This window comes from Ambystoma mexicanum, chromosome 5q (assembly GCF_040938575.1).
Source record: "Ambystoma mexicanum isolate Mex_15411 chromosome 5q, UKY_AmexF1_1, whole genome shotgun sequence".
NCBI classification, from domain to species: domain Eukaryota; kingdom Metazoa; phylum Chordata; class Amphibia; order Caudata; family Ambystomatidae; genus Ambystoma; species Ambystoma mexicanum.
In genome coordinates, this window is record NC_090933.1 from 1,063,724,133 (window position 1) to 1,063,744,266 (window position 20,134).

Genomic DNA, 20,134 nt, shown 5'->3' on the forward strand with positions numbered 1-20,134 from the left:
TCAAAGCAAGAGAGGGGCAGGCTTAGGGATGCTAGCCTCTCCACCCACTTTTTAAAACACATAAAAAGAGACTGCTGGGACAGGTAGGGACATTGAATTCCATTTTCTGCGGGACGCTCTGCCGGGAGACTCCAGACTTCACATCCATCAATCTTCAGAGACCAGAAATTTACTTCAGAACTTAAAGCAAGGGCCTAAACCCACAAACTGAGAACTCTTCTCAGCAGGCCTCAGCATCCTTAAAATCATTTGCAAACTATTCCACAGCCGGGCGAGCTGTTTGAATTCTTTGCCAAGAACAATTGCCAGAGACCAGCCCAGAGATCCAGAGAGACCCAGACCGCTGTGAGCAGAACCGGTGCCTGATTGACCCGCCGAGCAGAGAGAACCGAAGTCCAGTCTAGGTGACCAGATCCGTGACAAGGCCCATTCATTTCAAAATTAGGAGTGAGTATCCGCCAGAACTGTGCAGAACCCAATCTCTTAGTTAAAATAATCTAATTCAAGCTATTTTAACCTAATTAGAACAGCCTCCCATCTGTCATTTGTAAAGCTGCACAACGGTCACCTGTCAATTCTGCAGCTGCAAGCTGTCACCTGTCATTTTGAGTTTTACTTTAAATCCGAAAATCTACCTTTATTAAATCATCTGTATCTCCGGAACCGTTTCATCTGAAAGCTTAGAATCTAGGCTTTCCAACAAACCTAGAACCCACTTCCTACTCCCTATACTTTTTCCGTAATCGTGAGACACGCACTCGCGAAATTTACCGCGATTTCCGATTTGGCCCGATTTTTTCGTCTGTTGAAATCAGCAGCTTTTTGCTTCTCTTTGCTAAAATTCGTTTGCAATCTGCTAATCATTCATAGAGCATTTTTAAAGTGAACCTGAACTAATATAAAGTAGCCATCACCTACCCTGAACCTCTAGCGGGAATTAAAAGCAATTTTATCACCTTTTCACTTCCTTGCAAACCACATTAAAGTAATTTGCCTGTGTTTAAAACTCATCCCTGTTTTCTCTAAGCTTGCTGGGGGAACTGGAACTGTGTATTGCATTATAAAGTGTGATTTGGTGGGATTCTTGAAGACTGTGTGCTCTCCTTCCATTTCTTGTATTGCATAGGGGGGAGTGAATTGTCAAAAGAAAAAGTGATCATATTACCTTTTGCTAAAATCATAACAAGTTATTTCTGTACTGCATTTTATTCTACCTTGCATTTCCTTGAAACCATCAAGCATTTTCAGCTACCTCATCCTCTACACTACTCCTAAGTAACCAAATCAGTGTACCCCTGTAACATTATCCATTGTTGATCACGGTCATATTCTGAAGTGTGATATCAGTTATCAATTTATTTATAAAGTGTGATAGATATATATTGTTGAATTGTCCAAATAAACCTTTTAATTTGCAAAACAAACCTACTTCTTGGCTCAGTGGGGTCAGGGGGATTCTAAGAGGGGGGTGTTAAGGGTTGTCATCCAGAGTACTGAACTGGATATAAAAATACATCAATAAGGGTTTTCCTCAGCATCCCAGGCTAGGCATTGACTTAGTTGTAGTGTTGATTGAATATCGCTTACAGCCTCTCTAGGAATAGTGAGCAAGGGATCCACGTCTGGATTCCCCTAGTAACTTAGGGTGAGACCCAAACTTACTTAAATATGCAAATTGACAAGGGGGATCTTGGGAGTCTCTCTGCCAGGCATTAGTCCTGGTTACGAGAGACTTACCCAGAGTCTTTAGCTCACTATCTTTCACAGAGAAGAAATATCCCAAACATATCAGTCTTTGTCCTGCCCTGGGGCAGTCCAGCACCGAAACGCTAGGCAATTCTCCTCTGAACAAGAGTAACAACAGCATCCCCAGACACGTGTTTCGGTCTGGTTGGACCTCATCAGTAGGGAGGAGATGTGCCTCTCTAAGAATAGTGAACAAGGGGTCCACGTCTGGATTCCCCTAGTAACTTAGGGGGGGGGGGGGGTTCTGTTGGTAGTCTTGTTCAGAGGAGAATGTGAAAGATAGTGAGCTAAAGACTCTGGGTAAGTCTCTCATAACCAGGACTAATGTCTGGCAGAGGGACTCCCAGGACCCCCTTGGGAATTTGCATATTTAAGTAACTTTGGGTCTCACCCTTAGTTACTAGGTGAATCCAGATGTGGACCCCTTGCTCACTATTCTTAGAGAGGCACAGATCCACCCTACTGATGAGGTCCAACCAGATGGAAACACATGTCTGGGGTTTCTGTTGGTACTCTTGTTCAGAGGAGAATTGCCCAGCATGCACTTTTGCCAAAATATTCAATCTTTTTCACTCACTGTTTGCATGGTTCCTCTCTGGTCCCTCGAGATCACCACCTTTTTTACCGCCTACTTCAGCTTTTTGCCCGCTCAGTTGCCCGTAGGAATGGGACAGGATAGCGTGGGGAACACGGTCCCTTCAGGCCCTAGTCTGCAGTTTTTCTTATACTACCACTGTCTACGGGGAGCTTCACGGTCTACTCAGCCGAATGGCAAAGGACTTGTGATATTGCTGAAGACCTAGAGTTACTTTATGTCGACGGTCAATGGGTGTCTTATTCTAATCAATAGTCGATAATCGATAAACCATCAATCTCTGCTACCAAGTGTACTCCGGAGACCCCTGACCAAAGTACTTTAAGATGAGATAGCTGCATCCTTGAGATGAATGGGGGTGCAGATTTATTACTCCAACACCAATCAATAAGGACAACTCAATGGATTGGCAAAGTGAGTACAAAAAACAGGGGATCATGGAAATCAGCAGTGATACGATCTTTAACTCCAATGAGCTTCATAAAAATCATGGCATTTATACTGAAAACTTGTCATAATTGACGTATAACACTCAAAAGTTAATATGCAATTCTATTAGTTAGGAAAAGGTAACTTTAATATAGGTACTGTATATGGTAACGGAGTGAGGGGATTGGGTAAACACTGTCAGGTGGGCGTCTAAGCCCTTCCCTCAAAAATGACTACTGTAAACATCACTAAATGTACGTCCCATTGGTTCTACTAACTATAGAACCCTAGGTTATTTGGTCCATTGTGATTGGGTTGGCACCAACCCCATGCATACATTTGCACTTTGCCTAGCAGCACGCAGAATGGTCAGCAAGGTGCAGGGTGCCCCCTAGTTACCCAGCCTTTCTCTTATTAAGGTTACAATCAATCATCACTTCAACAACTATGTGTCAATTATGTTACTGTGGTTGGCCTTGAAACTGCATCTTCTGTCTGGGAAAGTTCTGATAACTCTGCCTGGGCGGATGTCAAGTGTAGGTTTAAACTTGTGCTTCTCCTCACTCGGCTTGTGGGAGGTATTGACCCACTCTGCTATACTATGCAGCATCACTCTGCTATCTATGCTGCAAGAAACAGTGAAATGGCGGCAAAACTTTTGTGCGTGCCAAAACCTCCAAAACCGTGTTTTTCAACACACAAAAAGATGGCTGCACAACCTGCCACCCATGGTGAATGTGTGGTGGCAAAGAGCACACGCTGCAGAAAAAGGGCCAGTGGGCTCCATGACAAATAAACATAGAGTGCAGAGGGAAAAAGCAGCGCTTTGCAAGTGAAACTCCAGAATTTGCTTGTAAATGACGTTTACTTTGCTGCTAAAACTCCAAAATGCCTGTACACAACACTTCTCAACACTCAAAATCTCGCTTGGTGCTAAAATTTATTTGACCTAATGAAGCACCGTGAATGTACAAAGTCCTGAAAGGTTAAGAGCAAAATATTTTTCAGTAAAACTGGGTTGCCTATGAATGACAGTTCCTGTCAAAAATCTGAATGCAGCAGGCAGAGCTACCTGTGAATGACAGTTCCTGTCAAATGGGCTCTCCTGATTAAACTTCAAAGTTATTTAAACTAAAAGTCTGCTGAATTAGCAAATATAAAAGGACTGTTGCTGAAAGGAACACAGATCTTAGTTGGTTTTGATCCTACAGGTTTAAGCTAAGAATGTAATTTATCTAGGTCACCTGATGCAACAAGTTTGTTTTCTGCTGGAGTTCAAGTCAAGAAATTAAGAATAAATTAGCCTGGCTGGGCTGCAAGAAGTGGAAAAACAGGTTTCCCCCAAAGGGAGGGCATTCATCTCAGCAGATACTCACTGACAAATGAGTATTATGGGATAGGACAGACTTTTGTCTGCAGCCAGAGACTGAACAATGGCAGATTCTCCAGGCTAGGAAATGGACGTGTCAAGAGGTCGTAAACTTGGCTTGCAAAAGGTTCCCAAAGGTGGGGGCTACTCCTTGAGCTCCAGGGAGAGACAAAAGGCAGACCATTTGCTGCTAAGAACATGTAATGAACATTTTTTAGAGACTCATAACTTGTTATCAGCAATGGTGAAAAATATCAAAAGGGCAGATTTGTTAGTCTATTTTTTGGCACTACATTTGAAAATGTGGTGGAACTTTGTAGCATATTCTGAACAAAAATGGCGACATATGTGAATTCATGGGAACTGTTTTTATGCTAGAATTGTTAAACTTTACACACACATCCCTATAGTAAACACACATATTTGTGGAAATTTGGAGAAAGTGTGAAAAAAAAATCATTGAGAAATGGACAAAATGCTGCAGAAAGGCGAAACAAGACCTCACAGCTGTGGAATTTTGATGAACAGATACTACATAATATATGGAATCCTTGTGTGTGATTTTTGTGGAAGTTACAAAGGTATAAATATGTATTTAGGACAAAATTTGATTTTGATACTAGTGGTTAGGGGAGGTTTATAAGGATTGTAAAAACCAAACCATAAACTTGACATCACCTGTGTTTGAGCCAATCACTCAGATTCAAGGCGGAGATGAGGCTCTGATCCAATCCCAGTCCACAGGGGCGAGTTTAGGTAAACCGGCCAATACACCCATTTTTGTGATGTCATTTTAAAGGATAAATAGAGACAGCTGATAACACATAGAGACTCAACCTTCTGATTCCAGCGAAGCACTCTGATCCAGCATTCAAAATCCAGCATACAACATCCTTCCAGATCCAGATGCCAAGGACCAGGCCAAGCAGTGCGGAACCATTTTCAGTTAGGCCTCAATCCTCAAAATAATCCTTACAACCCATTGAAGTGATGTGGTATGAAAAAGCATCCTGAAACTAGCATCCTGAAACTATCTGGCTTTCTACCAAAATGATTGCCTGATGAATTCGCCATCCGGCTGATTGGAAATACCCAGAAACAAGAAGGCCAGATCCTGTGCAGTTCCGGTGACCGGCCTAGCTGACCCAGTCCTGCGCCTGATGTGCTGTCTTTCCTTGATAGATCCAATCCATTGACCAGAACCATGACTGTCAAAAAATCTTAAAATCCCAGTGGATTGTGAGTATTAATAGGAAGCTAGAGAAATATTGTATACCTTGCATTATCTTGTTCCATTCTGATCTCTGAACTATCCCTACTTTCTCAGCCAGTAACAGTGTCAAAATCTTTAGTGGTATTGTATTCTGTCTAGTTGCTAAAGCGCCATTTTCATAGTCATCTTTATTTGTGTAACTCTGATCCATAAATCCCACGTTGAGTGTTTGGACTGGTGCCGCCAGGGAAGGTGATGGGGATCTGTTACTGAAGTCATGAATCAGTCTCAGAGCTTAGTTCATCCCAACTTGGTTGCCTAGCCTGAACGCTACAGCCTTGAATGAAAGCATAAGCCATATTTTCTGATTCTAAACTGAAGTCTGTCCAAATTTGTGTCTTTATTTTCAAAAAACACCTCTCACTAAAACCTCTATAACTCCCTCAGTTTTTATGATAGAAGTGAAATTTCAGCTCCCACTTGTACCTAACATCTTTAGCTACATCTACAGTGCCATTATATCAAAAATCGCATAAGTAAAAGTTTGCCGCAAATTAACTTTTCGAAAAGTTTTACACATGTGAAATACCTTTAAATTATTTCCCACTTGACCTTTGAGATCCCAACTGTTTCCATTTGATTAAATCATTGCTTGTGTTCGCTTGCATCTTGCATCTGTTCAAAGTGGCTCCCATAGAAATTTATAATAATTTAAGCATTTTGAACATATTTGTGTTTTTGCTCAGCCAGTTTCAAATCCGTTTTTCTCTTGTGTTTAAGGGGGGAAGGTGGGAGTGATATTCTGTTTGGTCTGCATTATTCCTGAATACCTGCTCTCTCCTCACATATATTTAAATTGCCTATTGGTGGGTTGAGGGGTGTTGCAAGGGGAACCCTTAACCATAGTGCTATCTGTTCCAAACCAACTCAGAAGTATTTGTTTCTTTGCTGCATTCTTTTTATGTTCATTACTAGATTCCTACTGCATTAAACATATATTCATTGTTCCTGTCACCCCATTGGTGATTGTTGTTACCTATTAAAAATATATTGTGATTTCAAATTCTAAATAAATAAACAAATAATTACCTTTGCAACTAGCTATTAGCACCATGGCTGCCTCCAAACCCGGGTAGGCGGAATGGGGACTTACTGGGACATTCCGACCTATGCGGACCCGGTAAATCCCAATGCCAAATACCATTCCCCATTCCCATTCGAGCCTCCATAGGGCTCAATGCGAATGGGGAAGGCGCTAATAACGGGCCCACAAATTGCGGGCCCGTTATTAGCTCCAAGTTCCCTTAACGGGTCACGCAAAGAATGGCTGGTCAGACGCGCCGTTCATGGTGGAACCCGCTAAGGGACCTCGGAATAGGGCGGTAGGGGGTTACTGGCACCGGCATCCTTACCGGTGCCGTTAACCCCTTACTGCCCAACTCAGAATGACCCCCATTGTATTCTGTGTTCTATGTTATTGTGTGTTTGTTTGAGGTTCAGTGAAATTAATTTCGATTTTGAAGAAATCAAATTGAGATGAATCACTTTTTCTAAAATGTGTGATTTTAACTCATACGCATGGTAAATTGGCTAGCTCCTTTAATTGCGATAAAAGGGGCTCGGCTCACATCAAAATGCATGGGGGGTGTCTCAATGTATTAACACAGACGTCTGCCCATCTCAGAAGGAACAAAGTAACCCATTATTTCGTTCAAAAGGGAGCAATGTTTTCTGCAATGTTCTACCCTGAGATGGAGGGCCAGGAGATGGCCTGCCCTCTGCAGGCCCGCGTTTGGGTCTGTTGGGAGAAATGGCTAATCAAAAGCAATGCCCAAGCAAAGAATAACAACCAGCCCTTTCTAAATCAAGTTTTTTTTTCCGCTTCAGATTTTGCTTCAATACGGCCTCGTGTAAACATAGTTCATCAAAATGATTAGCCCTGTCTGTGACGAATGCAGCCCAACATGGCGCGGCACGGTTTTAATGATATCTAATGGATTCCGCTTTCAAAGGGGGCTCTGACTTTCTGAGCGTATGGAAAAAATCAACGTTTGCTTAGTGTAAACGTTACCCTCCTGACAGAAGGGGACCTCCTGCGCTCTAAACTGTTCAAGACAAATGACATCAGGCGCAAGCAGGAAACCCCATCCATTAAGGCTGGGGGAAGCCTTCGGCGCGTGAGCTCTTCTGCACGTCAGACGCAGATTTCCTAGAGGTGGGCGTGCTGTGAAAGAGTGATCCCTAAAGGTCGAAAGTTACCACACACTGGTCGCAACCCGAGTTCATTGGAAAGTGTGGGGGCCCTACTGTGTCAAGGAGGGAAAGTTGCAGACAAGTTTTTTTTCTCTTTTTTGGGGGGTGAAACGCAATAAATGTCTGGCCGTTAAAGGCCGTGATTCAGAGTTGTGCAACCTTCCTCTCATGGTGATTAATGTGGTCGAACAATGTTAAACAGCTTCAGCTTGGCGTTCAGCTACGGTGAGCCCTCATTCTTGTGCAGTCTGAGGGCTTTGACTCATAGGCCTCTCTGGAATCACATGTGTTATGCAGTATATTGCCAGGAAGTCTCGGAAAACGTTTAATATGTTTAGGGATTATGTTAACAATTGAAACTACTGTTCAGCGGAGGGAGCGCGCAGCGACTAATACACTTGGATGAATCGCGTATTTAAAGTACATGTTGCAAAACCAAAGAAACAGGATCGCAAAGCGATTGGCTTCCTGGGGCTAAGGGTATGGACCATTGTGGTCTTTGCATTTTGCAATAGAACCCACAATTCTATCCAAGTGTATGGTCTTGGGCGAGAGAACAGTGGTGGGGTTGGTCGCAACATTAAAAGCATAGTGCCACTCTAGAATTCTCTGTCAGTCCAGGTGAACGGAGGCCTATCCATGGATGGAGTGGAAAGCCACCAACAGCCCTACTAAGGGACTCAGGCCCAGTTTAAACACATTTAACGTATTCATCACTGTACACACACTACTTTGAACACCCGGGCACTCAGAAACACTGCCAAATAAATTAATTCTGCACCCATTGCTAACTTATATAGTAAGAGGATTGAGGTGAGGACTGTGCCAAACTTCGAATTTGAGTGAGTATTCGACTGAACTTTGGCTGAAATCCAGCAATTCGGCTTCATTCGAATACTTCCTGGAACACGCACTCGAAGCCAAAGTATTTGCTCACAGAGAATCTACATAGGAAATCCTTATAGACTCTCTGTGAGCAAAATGCACTCTGCACAACTGAGAGGGTGGTGCTTACATATCACTACTCTCTCTGGTGTGCACAGTAGTTTGTGCCCATGGAGACTGTCCAAGGATTTCCTTTGGGGATGCTCCAGGAGCAAAATAATGGCGGGGGAAGACTGCAGCAGACAAATAGCTACTTGCCAATAAGCTACAGACAATTCGATATTTACCATTAAGCTACAGCCAATAAGTTACATGTTTATTGGCTGCTGCCGCCTTCCCCTCAACAGCATTGTGCAGAGAGGATTTTCCTCACTGAGAGTCTATAAAGGAAATCCTTGCAGACTACCCATAGCGAAATACACTCTGTACACCAGAGAGTGTGGCAGTTACATAACCCCAGAGGCGTTGCTGGGGGGGTTGAGGGGGTATAGCCCCGGGTCTTTTGGTTGCAGTCCCAGATAGAAACTTAGGAGCTACAACCAAAAGGATATAGCTAGCCCTGAGACCCACCAATCCCGACATTAGCTTAGCCCTGAACGTTTCCAGACCTAGCAACACCCCTGCAGAACCCCACCTTTTCTGGTGTGCAGAATGTATGTTGCTTACAGAGAATCTCCAATGATTTCCTTTGGAGATGCTAAGAAAGAAACACACTCATGGGGGAAGGCTACAGCAGACAAATGGCTACGTATGTATTGGCTGCTGCTGCCTTCACTCGGCAGCAATTTGCAGAAACTGTTTTCCTCACAGTGCGTCTGCAAAGGAAATCCTTGGAGTGTCTCAATGAGCAAAATACACTCTGCACACCAGAGAGGGTTTGAAGCATGTATTTTGCTCACATAGAGCCCCCAAGGATTTCCTAAGGAGATGCTCTGTGAGAGAAAAATTGCTGAGGGAAGGGTGCCACAGCCATTAAAGTCCTAATATTAGCCATGTTAACGCTAAACATTTTCTCAACCCAGAAAGACAAATTGATTTGGCCCTACAGCGATTTAAGCATGTTATCTGCAATGTAAGCACAGATTCCAGCTGCAGGCACAGAAATAGTTAGTTCTGTCCTACAATGGAACAAGAGCGGGATGATTAGTGTGTATGCTGAACAGACGATCTGTTTAATGGCTAATCCGCTTATGGGACCATCTGAGGCAGCCCTGCCAAGCACACTATCAACACATTGTGCTTGTATTGGATACACTTTGTACTTGAGGAATACAATTTTCCACCCGAAAAGAAAATGATATGCACAAGCCGGTAAGATTGCTCAGTGGGTTGAGCGCTCGCTGCTGTGATCTGAGCGTGATCTGCAGGGTGTGCAGTGAAAATATTGAAAAAAAAATGTTGAATGACAAAAATGTCGAATAATTTTTTTTTTATTTATAGTTATTTTTTGGCTCTCGTATGTAAAAAAAAAAGGAAAATAAAAAAAGGGGGGGTTGGGGGAACCCCCCCATTTTGGATAAAAAACGTTATAAAAACAATTAGACTTTTTTTTCGACCTTTTTTTTCCGATATTTTGACTTTCGACATTTTGATTTTCGAGGTTTTGACTATGAACCGATCTGCAGGTCACAGGTTCGAATCCCGGCAATGCCAACTCAGCCTTTCATCCTTCCGAGGTCGACAAATGAGTACCAAATTCGGTTGGGTGATGTTGTATGTAAATATGTGCTCTGTAAAGCGCTTTGGATTAAGGCGCTATATAAATAACACATCATTATCATTATCATTAAAAGTCTGCCGGTCCGGAAATAAGGGTGTCGTTAGAACATACTTGCACTCTTTTGGGACCGGCAGAATACAACTCTGCTTTCCTGGGCTTGTGCACCCGGCAGGTCTGACCGGCAGGACTCAACAGCCCCAGAAAGCAGAGTTGTCACGGAAGAACCGGCACCAGTAGCAACGGTGCCAGTGTTTCCGAGTCCCCACTCCCATGGAGTCCTATGGGGTTCCATAGGAATGGGGATCAACATTTTCCACCGCCTGATATCCCAGATCGGTGGCACCGGGATATCAGGAGATGGAAACAGTGTTTTAGTCCAGCGGCATCCCACCTGTAGTACCAGCGGTTTACCGCCAAACTTGTAATGAGGCCCAGTCTCACTGGTTCAGATTTTATCCTGTTCAAATGCCACTACATTAAGCCAGAGAATAATTTACACTATAGCATCCCATTTTCTTCAACTCCGCATTTCTGGGGATGTTTGTTTTATGTTCCATCATTTTAATTACTTGCTCTGTGGTGGCGCAAATTTGCCGATACATCTGTGGCTATTTCTCCGGTATATGGGAATGTTTTAACTAGGTTCCTAAGCTTTCCATTTCTCATGCATTATTCGGGTTAGGACACCGACATTATTTGCCCCCACAACCTGTGCTTCCTGCAGCCAGACTGACTTTTTAAGATAGAAGCTACAAGTAAACTAGATGATCTTGGTTTTTATTGTACCCTTCTGTATAATTGTTGTGAATACTTCACTTTGAATGTGATGTGTGTTGTGTTATATGCAAACACTGACTGGCTTCTGTGCCATGGGTGAAAGAATTGTGCTGCACACTTCAGTAGCTCAAGGACTTTAGACACATGCTACCAGAGCAGCTATAGTGCAAATCACCAGCTCCACTGCACCCTATCACTCCCTCTGGCCCGTATAGCAATAGCCATCTCCAATGCAGCAATTCATCTTACATAGATAATCCTCTGAGAAATAGTGTCTTAATTCTTATCTTAACAAACCCAAATGGTAGAGCTTGTCTTCTCTGTCAGTAGTTTTCTCACCCATACAAATAAGCCTCCATGCTTCAAGGGCATGCTGGCACATGTGAAGCCCACCATGGAAGCGCTCATTAATGTCCATTCTTCTCTATTAGCGTCATTAACTTCCTTGCCTTTGCAAATCTTAAGTGTGGCCTTAACCTTTCACTCCATGTGCTTTGTCCCCTACTCTGCAGCCCTTTTCCCTTCTTTTCGAGAATGGAGGGGGTGACAATACTCTGCTCTCCACAAGCATCATTACAGTTAGACCAATAGGGTAGTGACAGGGGCAGTATAAAAAAAAAACTATTTATAACACAATGTAACATACATCAAAGCAATACTTATCATCTTATCACCTGTCATAGAAACAGAAATATAATTTGACTAGGAAAATAATAATTATACTTTTAAATACATTATGCGGCCGAAAAAATCTATGTGTGAGTGTGTGTATATCATGCGGTGGTAATATATACAAACAAAAGTTAACTTGTATGTTGATGTTCTCTCAAACAATGTGTGCTGTGATCTGACACTTACTGTGGTTTGCTCCATGCTGTGATTGCTGCACGGACAAATTAAGTAAACAGGCCTGCCAGGTCAAGTTTGTTCAGAACCAAGAAACCTTAATTTCAATCCTGCCCAATTTGACATTAATTATGACTAATCTGACAAATAATTACTCTTCAAAACATATCTATATCACATGACACATTTCTATATTGCTTTGGCCCACTGACCCACACTAGGGTCATGTCTCAATGCATATGCATTTTCGTTTTTATACTTGTACTTTAATTGGGTTTATATCGCCCAGACCTACCTAAGGAGCATAGCTCTGTACAAGTAATTTGAGGTTAAGGAAGGTCGGAGGAAGTGGATGTTACAGGTTATAGTAGCTCGGATATCTCATACCAAAGGGATTGCATGTTACCAGAAGTGGTAGGTCCTAAGTGACCCCTGGGTATTTTCTGAAAAGAAGGAGCATGAGTTCCTTCATAACGTGCAGGAGCATCAGAGTGGTTTTGTGTAGACTGGGATGGTGCCCCAGTAGGGTGTTGTGAAGCAAGAGAAGGCCTGTTTCCTGTTTTCTCTTTGCATGCTGGTTTAGTCTCAAGCCTCTCAATGGTTTGACGCCTAAAAGAACGCCTCCCACCTGAGCCCAAGTGAGGAGGAAATTCCCTCCAAAGAGGGGTCAGATTGCCAGGGCCTAGAGTGCAGCTTAGGTGGGAGGAGGGGTTTTCTCTTCCAGAGAAGTGCTCATTGATATTGGGCGGTGTGTTTTTTTGGTTGATATGTTGCCAGAAGGAGACATTGCTATCAATGATGAACCTAAGTGATTTTGCATGTAGGGCCAACTAAGGTTTGAATCCATGAAGGTGCTTGTCATTCAGCAACCCTTGGCTAGCCTCCTGTTTAGATGTATGGCCAATAGGGCAAATTCCGTTTTGGTGGGATTGAGTTCCAGGTAGTTACTTGCCATCCAAGCTTGGATAGAGGTCTGACATTTCTTGATTACAGTTCAATTTGACGTATAACTGAGTTTCATCAGCATATTGATGAAGTGATATATGAGGGTTATCAGGAAGTGATTGAGTTCCCATATGGAGTTTGAACATCACTGGGGAGAGTATTGACCACTCCGTAATTGACCAGGTGCTGGTTGCATCAGAACTTACCCATTTTTACTGCTTAGTATCTCTTCAAGAGGGTGGGGCAAAACATCTCAACACTGCAGCTGTGAACCCCATCCTATCTGCGAGTAGACGTGTACGTGTGAAGTAGCCAGCTGTATCAAAAACGTGTTCGAGAGGTGAAGGAGGGCCAAGAGTCATGAATCACCTGTATCCATGATTTGGATATCATCATCTATGACCAGGATGGTGGTCGTGCATTCATGTAGTTGCCATATGTGAAGTTAAGGACAATACGGTTGGCAAGGTCATTAGTGCAAGTGATAATGACTGCCCCTGAGGTGTATAATGGTACTCTCAGCTCACCCACTTACATCTGACATGTTTTTTCCATAAATTGTGCAACACATAAACATTTGAACACTGGGTGGGGGAGCGGGGAGTCCTTAAATCAGTAAGACTTCATATTCAGGATGGGATGCAGAATAACTTTTACACCAAATAATAAGACTGATTTAGGAATTTGGCAAATAGTCTCAGACGACTGTTTGATTTTCAATTGTCTAAAATGGGGAGTTACAACAGTCATCAACAGACGTCATACAGCATTCTCAGAGCATTTCATAAAAAAATATGCTTCTATAGCAAAGTCATGTTATGATATGATATGGCACTTGTAACGCGCCTATACATAAGTGTTTCAAGGCGCGACAAGGGAAGGAAGGGAGAACAGAGACAATGATCTTACTAGGCCAAGTGACATTGAGATTGCGCAAGAGCAGGGGACGGGAAGAGGGGAGGGAGCAGTGCTGTACATGGGATCAAAACAATAAGTGCGGCCAGCAAGTGGCAGGTGCAAGGGTAAGTGCAGCCAGCAGGTGTCCAAAAGTGCAGGTAGTGGGACTGTGGGGTTACTTATACAGACCCAAGTGCAAGGGTGTTGGGAGGCAGTGCAGGTGTGCAACTGGATGGGCAAGGACCTGGTGTCACGACCACTGTCAGGGGCCACAAGCTGTGCCACAAGCAAGCTCCAACATTTACTCAAGACTTTTGCAAAAAGGCTCCTGGAGCCCGTCCTGGCACATCTGGCTCCAGGTTTATATACTGTAAGAAGATACTTACCAGGCTTACTTTCAATTGATTACATGGGTCTTTAAATCCAACATGGAAGCAACCACACAGCCTAGTTCTTAAGAATTAAGCCATGCAGTCTAGTGTTTTGGGTGTGGCAGGCCTGGAACAATTTTCCCTGGTACTACTTTACCTGGGCTATATAAACCACACCATGACTGCATAACACGCTTTGCGTTGTTCTGCAACTAGCAGCATGACGCTCGCCATATCCAGCTCCTGGTCTTCAGCATCTTCTTGTAATCCTGCAAGAACAAGAACAAGATTATTCTGCCTTACCTGAGGATACACCATCCAGCACTCAGCATTTCAACCAGGCTGCAATCTGTGGAAACCGAGAGAAGAAACAACATCACTCACCTGTGAGTACTGGCTTAAGGATTTCCAGCGAACTGCTACCAACGCTGCTGCCCGAACATCGTGACCTGCAATAAAGAGAAAAGGAAAAACAATATTAGAACGCGTGCGCTTCCAAAACATCGAATTCCATCAGTCTTACCTGAATTCCATCGCGCTACACTGTGCTTCCATCTGGAGCACCACAACAACATCCTGCAAAGGAAAAGGAGACATATTCAGGTTTGCTTTCAATATATAACAACCGCACAGCGCTTTACTTACCTTAACGGATTCTGGGGGCCAGCTTTTCATTGCGCTCTCACCCACTAGCAGCACTACAGCGGCCTGTGAGGAGAAGAAGAAGAAGAAGAAGACACATGTTAGCTTTCTCTCACCTAAAAACGTGCCTCTCCATCCGGCATGTCAGCATCAAGACCTTCACACCTGAAAAGAGGGAGATAAAGACATTAAGGGGATTCCACCATAAAACAGAACTAAGACTTGCAATTCACCAACCTACCTGACTACCAGCGGAGTCAGGGTCACAGCAGGCCTGGACCCTGAGAAAGGCGCACTGCACCAGTGAAGCAGCTCGGGCAGATCGCCAACAAATGCCAAGCACCCCTGCACCAGACGCAGGACGTATAGCTCACCGTACAAACAATTAAGGTGAGAAAGGCTCAGTGGGAGAGGGGTCGGCCAGAGGGAGGTGGGAGATTCGCCTGTTAGAGACAGTTATCACAAATCCTCCTTTCTGTGATTGCAGATATGTTATTCCGCGCTGGGCAACTAGGTATCCGGGGTTCCAGATCTCAGAGCCTTCCAGACGCCCCCAGGGAGATCACGTGAGCGTTACATCTCGGTTCAAAATCAGAGGGCAGCCAGGTGACCAGTGCAGTATCAGACAGGAAATCAGCAGGGGAGAGGAAGAGAGAAGGCAGAAGCAAAGAGGAAGGTATTTTGAGGTGCTTCCGGAAACCAGAGATGGTTCTCCTCAAGTTTCAGAGAGGCAGGGATGATGTTCCAGAGGGAGGGCCCATCCAAAGAAAGAAATCTACCACCAACTCGTTGCTTGGAGAAGCGAGTGACCCTGAGGGACCTGGAGGTGGAGGAGCAAAGAGCTTGAGTAGGAAGGTATTTACGAAGAGAGAGTTGCAGGTATTGAGGACCCAGACCCCAGAAGGGAATGTGGACAATGCAGAGGGTCTTGAACTTAATCCCTTCAGCCACTGGGAGCCAATGCAGAGATTTCAGTGCTGGAGAGATATGATCCCTGGGCTTGAGGCCAAGGTCAAGTCTCTCAGTCTTGTTCTGGATGAGTTGCAGAGGGCGGAGAGTAGAAACAGGCAGATTTAAAAGGAGGTTGTTATAGTAGTCAAGCCTAGAGAGAACCAAGCTCTAGATACAGTGAGCTTCTGGGGGAAGGGAGAGGAAGGGAAGAATACCTCTGAGGAGGTGCGGTTGGTAGTTTGACTTCTTAGAGACGTCAGCAATATGAGGAAAAAAGGAGTGTGGAGTCTGTCTTACTGGCATTGAGTCAGAGATCATTGGTGGCACACCACTCCTGGATAGCAGACAGACAGTCAGAGATGAGAGAAGGAGAAGAGGTGGCCGAGGGGAGCCTGAAGTCGAGCTGAGTGTCATCCGCATAGCAATGAAAGTTGGAGCATAGAGCAGCAATGCAGTGGGCGAGAGGTGCCAGGTTTTGGCTGAACATCCATGGAGAGAGGTTTGACCCCTGGGGAACACCACAAGTAGAGAGTGACATAGAGGAAAGGGAGGACCCAGGTTGGACCCGGGAGGGTCAATCCAAGAGGAACGAGGTCAGCCAGGCCAGAGTCTGATTGGTGGTAGGTGATACGCAGTTTATCACAGAGATGATTGAGCAGGATGGCATGGTTGACCATGTCAAAAGCAGAAGAGAGATCGAGTAAGATGAGGACAGAGGGGAGATTAGAACCAAGGTTAGAGAGCAGATCTTCACCGATGTTTAGGAGAGCAGTTTCCGTGCTTCTGGCTGCTCTGAAGCCAGACTGATGGTCATGGAGACAACCAACAGATTCAGTGTGAAGGTTAAGCTGGGAGATGGCCAGCATTTCCAGGAGTTTGCCTAGGAAAGGAATAATGGAGATTGGGTGATAGTTAGCTGGGCAGGAGAGGTCGGCTGAGTTGTTCTTGAGAAGAGGATGCACAAGAGAGTGCTTCAGGGGGAAGTGAAGACTCCAGTGGCAAAGGAGTGGTTGCAGAAGTCAGCCAGGGCAGGAGCGAGGGTGTCAATGTGGTCCTTGATGGTTTTGGAAGAACAGGGAAGAACCTGTTTTGACGAGACTTTCATAGATCAGACTTGTCCAGAAACCTTGTCAGGGGAGAACAGAGGAAAGAAAGAAAGAGAAAGTGGGAGGAGAGGTGGCCTCAGGTGGGCCAGAGGTAGAGGAGAGAGTAGAGGGAGGAGGAGAAGAGGATGTGAGGGTGGACAGGATGACCTGGGTTTTAGAGATGAAATGAGAAGCCAGGGCCATGCAGAGGGCCTGGGAGGGGGCAGGAGAGGTAGAGACTGTGACAAGATTGGCCAGCTCCTTGCAGATTTTAAAGAGTTTGTCCGAGTTGTTAGATGCCACAGAGACGTGGGCTTGGCTGTGGGATCTCTTCTTAGTGCGGAGAGAGAGCCAATATTTCCTTTGGAGCAGGCGGCAGGACAGTTTGTCAGAGGATGTTCAAGAAGATAGACATTTCCTCTCAGCCACCCTGCACTTGCATTCAAGGGTGACGAGGTCAGAGTCATACCAGGAGTTGCACTTGGCTTTCGGCTTTCAACGCATCCGTATGACAGGGGCAAGAGCATCAAGAGTATCAGAGATAGAACAGTGGAGCATGGAAAGGGCTGTGTCAGGATGTGAGTCAGCCAGAGGAGGAGGAGGAGGGGGAGAGAAAGTGGTGGTGAAAGCCTCAACTGACACATGCTTCATGGGTTAGATGACCGAGAAGGTAGGTGGTAGTGCTGAAGTTGGCTTGGCCTGAGGGGTAGAGAGGGAGAGATGTGAGGAAAGGTGAAAGTGATCACTCCAGGAGAGAGGAGTGGAGAGGGGGATAGAGAGGGTGAGGTCTGAGGAGATCAGAACATCCAGAGTGTGCCCTTCAGAGTGAGTTGGGCCAGAGCGGAGAATAGAAAGAGAGAGAGAGTCGCAGAGGTCACAAAAGAGTCCAGAGGAGGGACAGGAAGCATCCAGGTGGATGTTAAAGTATCCAAGAAGGAGGAGTTAAGTGGTCGAGGCCAGGAGTTAGGAGGAGAGGTCCACCCCCTCAGAGAGGAAGGAGATGATCTGACCATGGGGGATGATAGATAGTAGCCACAGTAAGAGAGTGGCCAGGAGAGAGAGAGCCTACAGACAAGGCGTTCGAAAGAGGGGTAGGCCTACATAGGAATGACAGGGGCAGGAATCCACTCCGGGAAGATCAAGACTACACCCCCTGTGGAATGGTTGGATCTGGGCACAGAGAAGATCTTGTAGCCATCAGGGAGGAGAGTGTCAAAGCTTGTGACAGAGCTGACCGTGTACCATGTCTCGGTGAGACCGAGGACATCGAGATCAAGTTCTTCCTGGAGGCGGCAAAGGTCAGAGGAGTGTTTGACAGATAACATCTAAGTATACTTTCTATATAGGGATAAGCTGTGATTGGGTCTCTACAGTCAGGTGGAAAACTTATGCCCACCTCTACTGCAAGTCATCTTCAACAGTTATTACATACACAATATATTATTGGTTCCCAAACTATAAGGCCCTTTGTTATTTGGCCCTCTACAATTAGTTGGCATGCTTTTACCCTTCTGGAAAATTCGGCTCACTAGTAGCACATGAGCTAGTACCCTAGGTGCCAGTGGGTGGACATGACCGTGTCTCCCAACCCAATTAACCCAACATCTCTCATCTCTCATGCCGTCTGCCATTCGGATTGTCTTTGCACTCGTCCTTGCAAAGTATCCTCGCTCCTGAGAATAAAAGGGAGTATAGGCAAACTCTTATGATAGTTCAGGTCTGCATGTCCAAATCCTATTTCTACCCTTGACGTGACAGGCGACCATATTTCGGCTGTTTTGCAGCATTTCTGATTCTATATAGTGGTGGCACCGCCTACAGTCTATCCACTACGTATAGCTAGTTTTTAAGATCACTTAGTCTACTTGCATTGCAGAATATGTACAGTTGTAAAGTGGCTTGAATTTTCTGCAGTGCTCTTTACATGTGCAATCTTCATTCTGCATGTGAAAGTTTACTTGATTCTTTTATTTAATCATCAAATTCATAATGTCTATGTATCTTCTTCTTCGACCACTCTTCTCAGTGTGTCACGTTCATTTCTTTTGACGTCACCAGCCTCTTTTTCTCTCATCTTCAAATTCCTTTGGGGATCTCTTCCAAGAGATTGTCATATTTACAGGGATACATCATATAGGGTCTTCTCAATGGATACCTTTTCTAAAAGACTCTCAGTGGAATAGGCACAATCACTGGTGTCGTGCATGTCGTGATCTCTGTCTTCCATCATATAGGAAGGATGGGGCAGAGGCATTCAGCGGCTCCTCTACACTCCCCCCTCTTGTTGATTCAACGACCACTCCTTCCTCACTCTTCACATCTTGGTATCCTCTATTGAAGAAGTGCTTCCTTTGGAGTCCAGATCTTCATCACTCCATTTAAGGACCCTTCTGATTTTATTTTTCATGTTCATCAACTCTCCAGGTAATGTAACTGCACTGTCCATTTGGGCTACAATAGATCCATCGTCCCACATCATTCTTATGGTTCTTTGGATACAGGAACTTTGTTCCCTCAGGTGCTACAATGCTGGCCTTTATGCTTTCTTTCATTTCTTCATCAGTCAACTCCTTGAGCCCAAATCCTGATTCAACATCGATCATTATTTTCATTCCTACTGCTTTCTTGGCTGTCTACTTGCACTGTGCGAAAAGTATCCTGATCACACAGAATCCAAACATTATCATCAGCAATTCTGTCCAAGAGCTTGAAAATTTTCACCAAACACTGTGGAACCCATGAGAAGATAAATGCAAGCCAACTGTTATTTGCAATATCTTCTGTCTCATCATCCATTTTGTTGTGCAGGTTTGTCAATAATGTTATGGCCTCTGTCACGGTTCCATTCTCGTCATCGTGAAAAGGTGTGAACATGAAACATGATGGCCTGATTGTGGCACACACCTCTCTATCCATTGCTGTAATCATATCAAGGACATATCTGTTCTGGAGGGTTATCAATCGTATGGCCCTCATCTCCTGCTTGATAGCATTTAATCCGTTTATGCTAGTGTTGATCGTCTGCAGGAGCTCCCAGCAAGTGATTTGCAACCACTTTGCATTGGTCATCATCTCGATCCCAGGTATAAAGATAGTCATGAAGACTGAAATGGTTTTGCTGAACAGTCTCTGCTCGTATGGAATTGCATCAAAAGCTTCTATTGATTTAGTTGAGAAATATTTCTCCCTCTTTGTTCGATTGCTGAATTTAAGTGATCATCTCCTCAAATGCGCATCTACTTTTGGAAACTCTCCAATGTTCAGGTCACTCTTAGGAATCCCTAATGCTGGAGCATGGACAAGCACTAAGGAACACATTCCTCCCCAGTCCTTGGGCAGTTTCATGTAGGCTCTGGACCCACAAGCCCAATATCGATCCATCAGGATGGCTGTCCTTGCTCCCATATTGG